Source organism: Leiobunum rupestre, chromosome 3 (genome assembly GCF_980474605.1).
Source record: "Leiobunum rupestre chromosome 3, qqLeiRupe1.1.hap1, whole genome shotgun sequence".
Classification (NCBI taxonomy): Eukaryota; Metazoa; Arthropoda; class Arachnida; order Opiliones; family Sclerosomatidae; genus Leiobunum; species Leiobunum rupestre.
Genome location: NC_143386.1, coordinates 70,809,916 through 70,818,924, shown reverse-complemented (window position 1 = coordinate 70,818,924; position 9,009 = coordinate 70,809,916). Strand labels below are relative to the sequence as shown.

Genomic DNA, 9,009 nt, shown 5'->3' with positions numbered 1-9,009 from the left:
TACGACCTTTGGGTTACCGTCCCAACGACACTACCATTGGACTACCGGGGCCACGAATAATCAGGCCTCGGACATCCAATTTAAGAATGACTCGATCTGGTTCGCATTATTGACGGGATACATATAACCCGTTGTTGACGGTGCCGTAGCATTTTTACGTCAACTGATTTATAACAGGACATTGATAGCCTGTAGTCATACATTGAGAATTTTTTTTTATAATTACGCAGGAATTAATATAATTAGAAGTTTCATTTATATCAAGGAATACCTCTGCGTATTGTTCCATACCAGAGTGACTGAGAAAAATCATATCTCCTCGGGTAGGAATCGAACCTACGACCTTTGGGTTACCGTCCCAACGCCACTACCATTGGACTACCGAGGCCACGAATAATCAGGCCTCGGACATCCAATTTAAGAATGACTCGATCTGTTTCGCATTATTGACGGGATACATTTAACCCGTTGTTGACGGTGCCGTAGCATTTTTACGTCAACCGATTTATAACAGGACCTTGATAGCCTGTAGTCATACATTGAGAATTTATTTTTTTTATTTTTTTTATAATTACGCAGGAATTAACATAATTAGAAGTTTCATTTATATCAAGGAATACCTCTGCGTATTGTTCCATACCAGAGTGACTGAGAAAAATCATATCTCCTCGGGTAGGAATCGAACCTACGACCTTTGGGTTACCGTCCCAACGCCACTACCATTGGACTACCGAGGCCACGAGAGATATGATTTTTCTCAGTCACTCTGGTATGGAACAATACGCAGAGGTATTCCTTGATATAAATGAAACTTCTAATTATATTAATCCCTGCGTAATTATAAAAAAAATAAATTATCAATGTATGACTACAGGCTATCAAGGTCCTGTTATAAATCAGTTGACGTAAAAATGCTACGGCACCGTCAACAACGGGTTAAATGTATCTCGTCAATAATGCGAACCAGGTCGAGTCATTCTTAAATTGGATGTCCGAGGCCTGATTATTCGTGGCCTCGGTAGTCCAATGGTAGTGGCGTTGGGACGGTAACCCAAAGGTCGTAGGTTCGATTCCTACCCGAGGAGATATGATTTTTCCCAGTCACTCTGGTATGGAACAATACGCAGAGGTATTCCTTGATATAAATGAAACTTCTAATTATATTAATTCCTGCGTAACTATAAAAAAAATAAATTATCAATGTATTGCAATGTTATTAATGCAACCCTAAAAACTAAATAGAATAAATTGCGTGTTCAAATATGGCTGCCACTTAGCCTTTACACGTCTTCTAACACATATAATAATCATATATGTAGTCTTTAAAACTTGTTATAATAATTATATAACAGCCTTTTGACAAAGATCAAAAAACAAATCACTGCGAAAAAATGTACGGACCATAAAAACAATAGTATTTATTTGAAACACCTACACACTTTACCCGCGCCACGAATGTATTGGGAATAAAATCGTTCGAGTAGAAAATTGATCCTAAAAGTCAATATTTGTTATATTTTATAATCAAGCTTAGAAATTTTATTAACGACGATAATTTTTTGGATACACAGTTCATTGATGCATTTACAATACACCCCTGGTGGGAAACTCCACTATAAAGATCGGGTAAATAACAATATGAACAAAGATGGCTATGCCTGACAGGTAATTAAAATACACACTTATATAAACATTGAAAAGCAGTTCATCGGTCCATTAATGTATTGACTATTATGATCAACCACATGCTAAACCATATTTCCCGCTAAACAACCTAGTGATAAAATAAGGCAATTCATATCCGTTATAAAAATAACCACTGAAATAGGTAATTGTCATGAAAATATTAAGCATGTACTCCCAATTATATTCGATTATGAAATAAGGATAAAAAGATTTGAGTAGTAAAGATAATTTAGGCTGAAAATATGGGTAGGAACAGACGCGCTAAATTATATTGATTTGCGTTTTGGCAGGTGCCGTTATTCGCATTATTCGCAATTTACGGAATTTATTGGGACGTTGAAGAGTACCCTATTTTATAACTTTATCATTAAATATTTCTACCTAACCTTAATTAACGGGTACAAACTTAAATAAACTAAATGCCATTGTGCTAGTCGTCAATTTAGTGCGTACATGAAAAATTGGAATCCAAGTTTTGTGAAAACGGTCTTCGCAACAAACACCAGCTTAATCAAGTAAATTCATGCGTATCAAAATTTTAATTTTAGATGGGCCTTGGTTTAGGTTTCCATTTTCGTTGGCATTTCATATTAGATCCATAGGCCAAGTGTAAATGTTTTTTAATGGAACTTTCGAATCAGGATTCAAATATATTCGGATTTATTTTTTCGGAATAGATATTTTTCGTTGGTCGATTATTAGATTAGAGTAGCTACTAGCTAGCCAAAGAAGCCGACTGCAATCTATAATCGTATCCGATCAATACAACAAGGTTTGACATTTTTATAAACTTAGGCGTATTACTCTCTTAAATTTCCAACATATATAATAAACTATTTTCAAATAAGCGGATAAAACATAATAAATAAATAAATTTGGAAAACCGAGTAATCATAATTATGATATAAAGTAATAACTATGGTTTACAAGATTATCTCAAAATTGGTTTTTGTACTTGTTTAAAAATTTCGTAAAGAGATAAAATATGAAACCCGAAATGAAAAGGGGTCCCTATCTTCAATGGCCACTAAACGGAGTCAAAGAAGGTAAGACGTGTAATACTTAATGGTCGCTTTAAACCACATACCCAATTTTTCATTGATTTTTTTAGGGAGGGCGGTAAGCGGGGCAAAAGTGTCTAACAAAAATTTCTGAATATTTAAAAAAAAACTAATTTTGGAGTTAAAAATTTGGGGTTGGGTTGGGGCCTGAGAAATCTTCCCTGGGGCCCGAAATTCCTAGCGCCGGCCCTGTAAGTGGTGAAGAGGAAAAATTCATTTCTATTGGTATTGCTCTGATGTTAAGTATGGAAGAGGCTACCCCTTGCACAAATAAATATTTTATAGCTGCTGATAGTATCCTTATTAATTATTAAAGGGATGAGTCCAATTAAATTTATTTCTAGCCCAAACCAGACTAAAAATCATGATGTTGCTCTTTGGGAAATTGTTGGTCCCAATATAACTATCACTAGAAAAATTAGGTTAGCAGGTTTTATAACTATAAAAGGAGCCATTCTCATCGTTAGGTTATGGGCCTAAATGCTTAATCTTAGCTTACTTTTAAGTTTTGGTGTCGTCGCACAGTGCCATTTGAAGACACAGGAGATAATTGTATTATTAAACTTCATTTTCTTTTTTCTTTTTACCCCCTTGTACAAAGAAAAAAGTAAAACTAAATTATTTTTATTTATGTTAATTTTCATATACATAAACATATTGGGGTAGAAATATTATTTATGTTATATTTCATTTTTTATGGATGAATTAAAGTGAATTAGCCAAGTTTGTTTATAAGCATATTGACTTTAATTTTTTTAAATACAATTTTGATTAGTTAGTGAAATATTAGTCCCTTATAAATTTTATGGATTGTTGAATTTAAGGTTAGGATGAAAAACAGTGGCGTACCTAGGGGGGGCGGGAGGGGCGGTCCGCCCCAGGCGGCACTTTCTAGGGGCGGCATTTTTCACTCAAGAAAAAAATTCGTCTTTTTAGTAATGGTTAATGTTTAGTCTTTTCTCGTAGTGAGCAGGCCCGGATTTAAGGGTAGGCATCCGTGGCCCATAATTATAAATGAAGAAAGTATTAGAATTATACAAGTTTTTAAATACTAATTTTACTTTCCTGAGTCCGGCGGCTACTATCGTAGTAATAACCGTAGATAAATGTCCGTCGAAGTTTTAGCCGATCGTTTTCAGTTTTTAGATTAACGGAAACGGATTATACGTATAGTTGAAATATATCTGTGCTGTGTAGTGTAGATTACTCATTTGACATTTTAAGTTTGTAAGTTCTTTTTTTTTTCTGTATTTGTTTTTACTTCATTAATTTTACATGACATTGATAATACATATAGTAAATTGTTAACCAAGTTTATTAATCTTGAATTAACCCTTGGTTTCAAATCGAAAATCTAACAATATTATCAATATATAATCTAAATTTCTAAAGTGAAACCAAAACTTTATCGTTTCCTTCAAACGTTCCATATTGTTATGATGTAGTAGTGTGCACGACCACACAAGACGACATAAATTTGTTTTAGGTAATACTAATATACCGTTATATATAATCCGTTTTAATTCTTACTAAATACTAATTATACCGTATAGTTATACGTAGACACGTATAATACGTGTCTACGTATAACTATACGGTATAATTAGTATTTAGTAAGAATTAAAACGGATTATATATAACGGTACGCTATGATGGGGAAATATAATTTTAAAACCTTTATAGCACGAAAATCGAAACGAGTGCAAACAATTTTGTTCGGTTTAAATACGTTTATCACATCTTAACGAATTACGAGTTCTACTCTACTTCACTTTAACTTACATTGTTAGACTGCCTTGAAATCACCGTTGCCAGACGTACAATAATTATTGTACAAAACAATAATCTTAGGTTAAAATTTTGGTCGTACCGTAATGTTAGGCTTGCACAATATTGTACGCTTATTTACAGTAATATAATATTATATTATATATACTTTACATTGCGTTTTGGTTCTTTTGGAAATTGAGTGGGGCGGCAAATTCGTGACCCGCCCCGGGCGTCAAAGGGTCTAGGTACGCCACTGATTAAAAAGAGGATTAGATACCCTCATATGCTAATTTATATTGTTTTAAGGAATATTAATAAAATTAAAGGATTTGGCGGTGTTTTATCCCCCTAGAGGAACTTGTCCTGTAATCGATGCTCCCCGGTAAATCTTACCGAAGTTAAATTTAGTAATTGAGTTTATACACCGTTGTTGTTAGATTATTTAGTTAAATAACCTATAAGTTTTCAATTTTAAAGTGGTAAGTTTTGGTACTACAAATCAAAATGTAGTTTATGCTTAGGTAGAGATGAGTTACTTTAGTGAAGGTTTGAGTTGTAAATATAATTTTTGCATGGAAAAGTATTTATTAGCAAGATTAGTTGAATAGGGCTCTAGAATGTAAGGGAACTTGTATCTAGAGGTTAGTGAATTGCTGAAAGCGATTTATTTACATTAAATAGTTCTTTGTATATCAGAGTACCCTAATAAATATTTTGTAACTTATATTATAAGTGAATTTTTGCTTAAAAAATTAATTTTTTTTTGTTGTTTTAATTTTTTAATTAGTTAGGTAACAAGTAGAAAGTTTTGCACATTTTGTCTCAGGGTAGATTAAAATTTTAATTTTTTTTGTTTCTCGAATTAGAATGAGTTCGATACTTAAGAGTTGGTTGTGACCAAATTAACTAAATAAATCTTTAGTAGTGAGATGCTATGCGAATTTTATGTTATCTGGTTTCTTTAGAATTTAAAGAGGTAAGTGTTAATTATAATAGCAAAAAGTAGGTTAGGGTTAAGATTAACATTTTATTTTTATATATTTTATAATGGGTTATTAGAGAGGTTAAATAGTGACTCGTTGTTTTATAACAATTTTTTTTACTAAGGATTAAATGGGTTTGGGAGAGGATTTTAATTTGAAAAAATGGCCATAATGATTTAATTAGCAGAGATAATTTTTTTAATTTGTTTAGTTGAGGCATTAGTTGGGGAAGTTTTGATTTAAGATTAAGTGGCTTCTCGTGTAATATCCCGTCATCATTGGTAGGCGGATAAAGAGAGTATAATTAAACTTATTTATGGTAAAAGGTTAACTTTTAGGTATATTCATATAATTATCCCTGAGGTGATAAAGAGGATACTAAATGAGGTTATTAAAGGCCATGGGCTCTGATCCACAATGTGGTAAGGGTGAAAGTTTTTCAAATTGAATTAGTGTTGAGTACAAAGAAATCAAAACAATGAAAACGTAATGTTGGACTATGGCTACTGCCCATTCCAGTGGTAAAAGTAAAAACTGTGTTGAAATAATAGCTCCTCTTTTAGTCAGATAATTATTCGTTCCTTGATTCCCTAGTATTGTTCGGAGAAGGTGCCCTGCAATTATTTTAGCGGATAAATGGATTGTTAGGGTAATAGGGCAAATCAGATTACTAATTGTTTCAATTAGAATAGTTTCAATTCCTGGCCGTATAGCGTCGTTCACCTCTTCACGCAGACGTAACTGAGGTGGACCTTTATCAGAGTTGGTGGACGGAATGTTTTCAGTTAAAGGAATGATATCAAAACGGTTTCTTTTCAATAAACTTCGAAAAGTGTTGATTATGTACGAACCTGGCTCTAGAGCTTTTCCTTCTCAACTCGCTAGTCCATACCTTTTCTCCTTTCACGGTGGCTGTCAACTCGCGCTTGTTTTAACGACTGGTCTTCTCAGAAGATTTTGGCTCTTGGCGGAATGGCGGGTTCCAGTGCTGAAGCAGGAGGGGGAATGGTCGTACGAAGCAGTTGAGAGGGGATCTAGTCTGAAGACTTGACCATCACAAGTAATTAGGGGAAGAACCTAGGCATGACATTATTTTAAGTGTGTTTTGATTCATTTTAACATGTGAGAAATTCAATCTTCACTGGACGAGTAAGAGAAGAAAAAACGAAAAAGCTTGCTGGTTTTTGTGCTGTTGTTCAAGCCCCCTGGTTTGCATTGAAGGCCGCCAGAAATTCAAAACTCATTAACCATCATTAATTTCTACATTAGTTGATTATGTTTACAACTACGGTTATTTTTCTCTTTCAAAAAGACCAATATTCCGTCCACATAATAATAATTTTTGGTCTTTCAGAACTCATAGAAAACGATCAATTTTTCAGCAGTGAGCTATAGCCACTGGATATGGGAGAAGACGTGTGGAGAGTTATTAACAGTTTTTGAAATAACATTAGAAATAAACTAGCTATGAATAGGCGTATAACTTAAGTGAATTGAACTGTAAAATATGATGGAGACCTCAATTAAAACTAAAAAATGCAATTATGGTTATTTAACATTTGTAAATTTTATAGTTATTGACGACAAAGACTTAATAAGCGTCAGAAATAAAACTTTCATCACAAAGCCTTAAAAAAATGTATGCTGGTCATAAATTTTGCCGCAAATATTTTATTCGTCTAAAGTATAAAAGGCTCCTTATTATTATGGGTAAAAATATATTTGTTTTCGTATTTTTAAAAGTTTTTTTCAATTCTATTACGAAATATCCTTGTATGATATAAATTATTTCCGAAAAGTATTTTTTTAACTGTTCGGACTGAATACTTATCTGGAACTTTAATCACCAAAGTTCATGGTTCCCAAAAAGCGACGCGATGACGTCACGAATACCAACTGGTTGACGAAGCGGTTCCGATGAAGCGATTTGAAGCGTTGGAAAGCGCAACTGTTCAGGCGACATAAATCAAACGTTGGGCAAGCGCTCGCAACGTTTCCGAGGGTACGTGTTAACGCGGTTATAGTGTTGTACCACGTCTAGCCAAACAAGGGCGCATTAGGAAATAATGGCACGACCACTGCGTGTGTTATATCGCTGCGCTTCGATTTTTACAAGCGTTATTTAAACAAATCCATTAAAAGCTAATTTTTGCCGGAATATAGATTTCCCCAGTAGAGCGTGACCGGCTGTTTCCGAATAATCCCAAATTGGTCTGTGCAGAGTTACGTGCCAAGTGTTAGTGAACAAGATGTAGAGGACATTTGAATACGCGCAGTACCCGCCATTTAAATAAAATTTAAGTTAGCTTTCTTTACCCCACGTAGGCAAAACTGGAAACACTGCAAAAATATTTCTGGTTACTAGTTACTAGAATTAACTCAGCAGCTATAGAACTTCAATCCTCTACTTCCAATTAAACTAGATTCGATATTCGCTGCAAATTAGTAGTTTTTCTTCAAGGCTGGTTTTCATTTTAAAATATTTTGCATATTATTCTGAAATTTGGAAAATTATTATAACCCTGTACATAATCACACAAATGTGTTAAATGTGTCTTGTATATTATTTTAAAATTTGAAAAGATTTAATAAAGGAGAGATTTTTCAAAAACACTATTATAAAAAATATTTAAATCATCCATTACTATAACAATCACCTTGCCCATTAATTAAGAACAATATTACAATGGCACATTCATTAGCTTAAAAATTGATCTAGAAAGACTTCTAAATATAATTTTTACGAAACTGTTCCCTAACTCAATTACCGTGTTCTTCAACGTACGTTTTCGATCCAGGATCGCGGAAATATTGGCGTAGGGTCACGGGCTTGCAATTCTCACCAATTCATATATATATATATATATATATATATATATATATATATATATATATATATATATATATATGAATTGAATTGAATTGAATTGGTTTTATTGTGCTATAAAACAGTACAAGGTACCAACTAGTTATAACACAGTTAAAATATATATATATATATATATATATATATATATATATATATATATATATATATATATAAAGCGCATATACAAAAAAGAACTATTGTCAACAAGAATTTAAAATATCCCTCTAAGTACGCGGGGGTGTCATGAAATTATATTAGAAATATGTCATACTTTTCTGTACTTCATAAGTTAATTAACATTATTTTCTTATTTGATAGCTTTACATTTAAAAACAAATCGTTGGTTTTACCATACACATTGTAATTGTTTAAAATTCTATATATATATATATATATATTGTTTTTAATTCATTCACGGATCGACAAAAAGTTGAAAGGAAGGCAGCTACGATTGCAAATTTTCTAACAATTGATGTATCATTTACTCTTCTAACACTATCGTTTAAAGATATTTTTAAATACGGCGAAATCAGAAATATGGGCATAGGCAAAAACCCAGGGCTCCAACCATCACCTTAATCAATATTGAGCTATCGAGAATCGGTAATGACCTGTCGATTCAAGTCTAATTTACTTTTCA

The 9,009-nt window shown here is 32.9% G+C and overlaps 3 non-coding genes across 3 annotated transcripts; 1 reads left to right on the top strand and 2 right to left on the bottom strand.

Annotated features, from left to right (window-relative positions):
• Positions 1-315: 315 nt before the first annotated feature.
• On the bottom strand, positions 316-388 carry TRNAT-GGU (transfer RNA threonine (anticodon GGU)). The gene has a single exon. It is a non-coding gene; the product is annotated as a tRNA-Thr (tRNA).
• Positions 389-664: 276 nt separating this feature from the next.
• On the bottom strand, positions 665-737 carry TRNAT-GGU (transfer RNA threonine (anticodon GGU)). The gene has a single exon. It is a non-coding gene; the product is annotated as a tRNA-Thr (tRNA).
• A 275-nt stretch (positions 738-1,012) lies between these two features.
• On the top strand, positions 1,013-1,085 carry TRNAT-GGU (transfer RNA threonine (anticodon GGU)). The gene has a single exon. It is a non-coding gene; the product is annotated as a tRNA-Thr (tRNA).
• Positions 1,086-9,009: the final 7,924 nt, after the last annotated feature.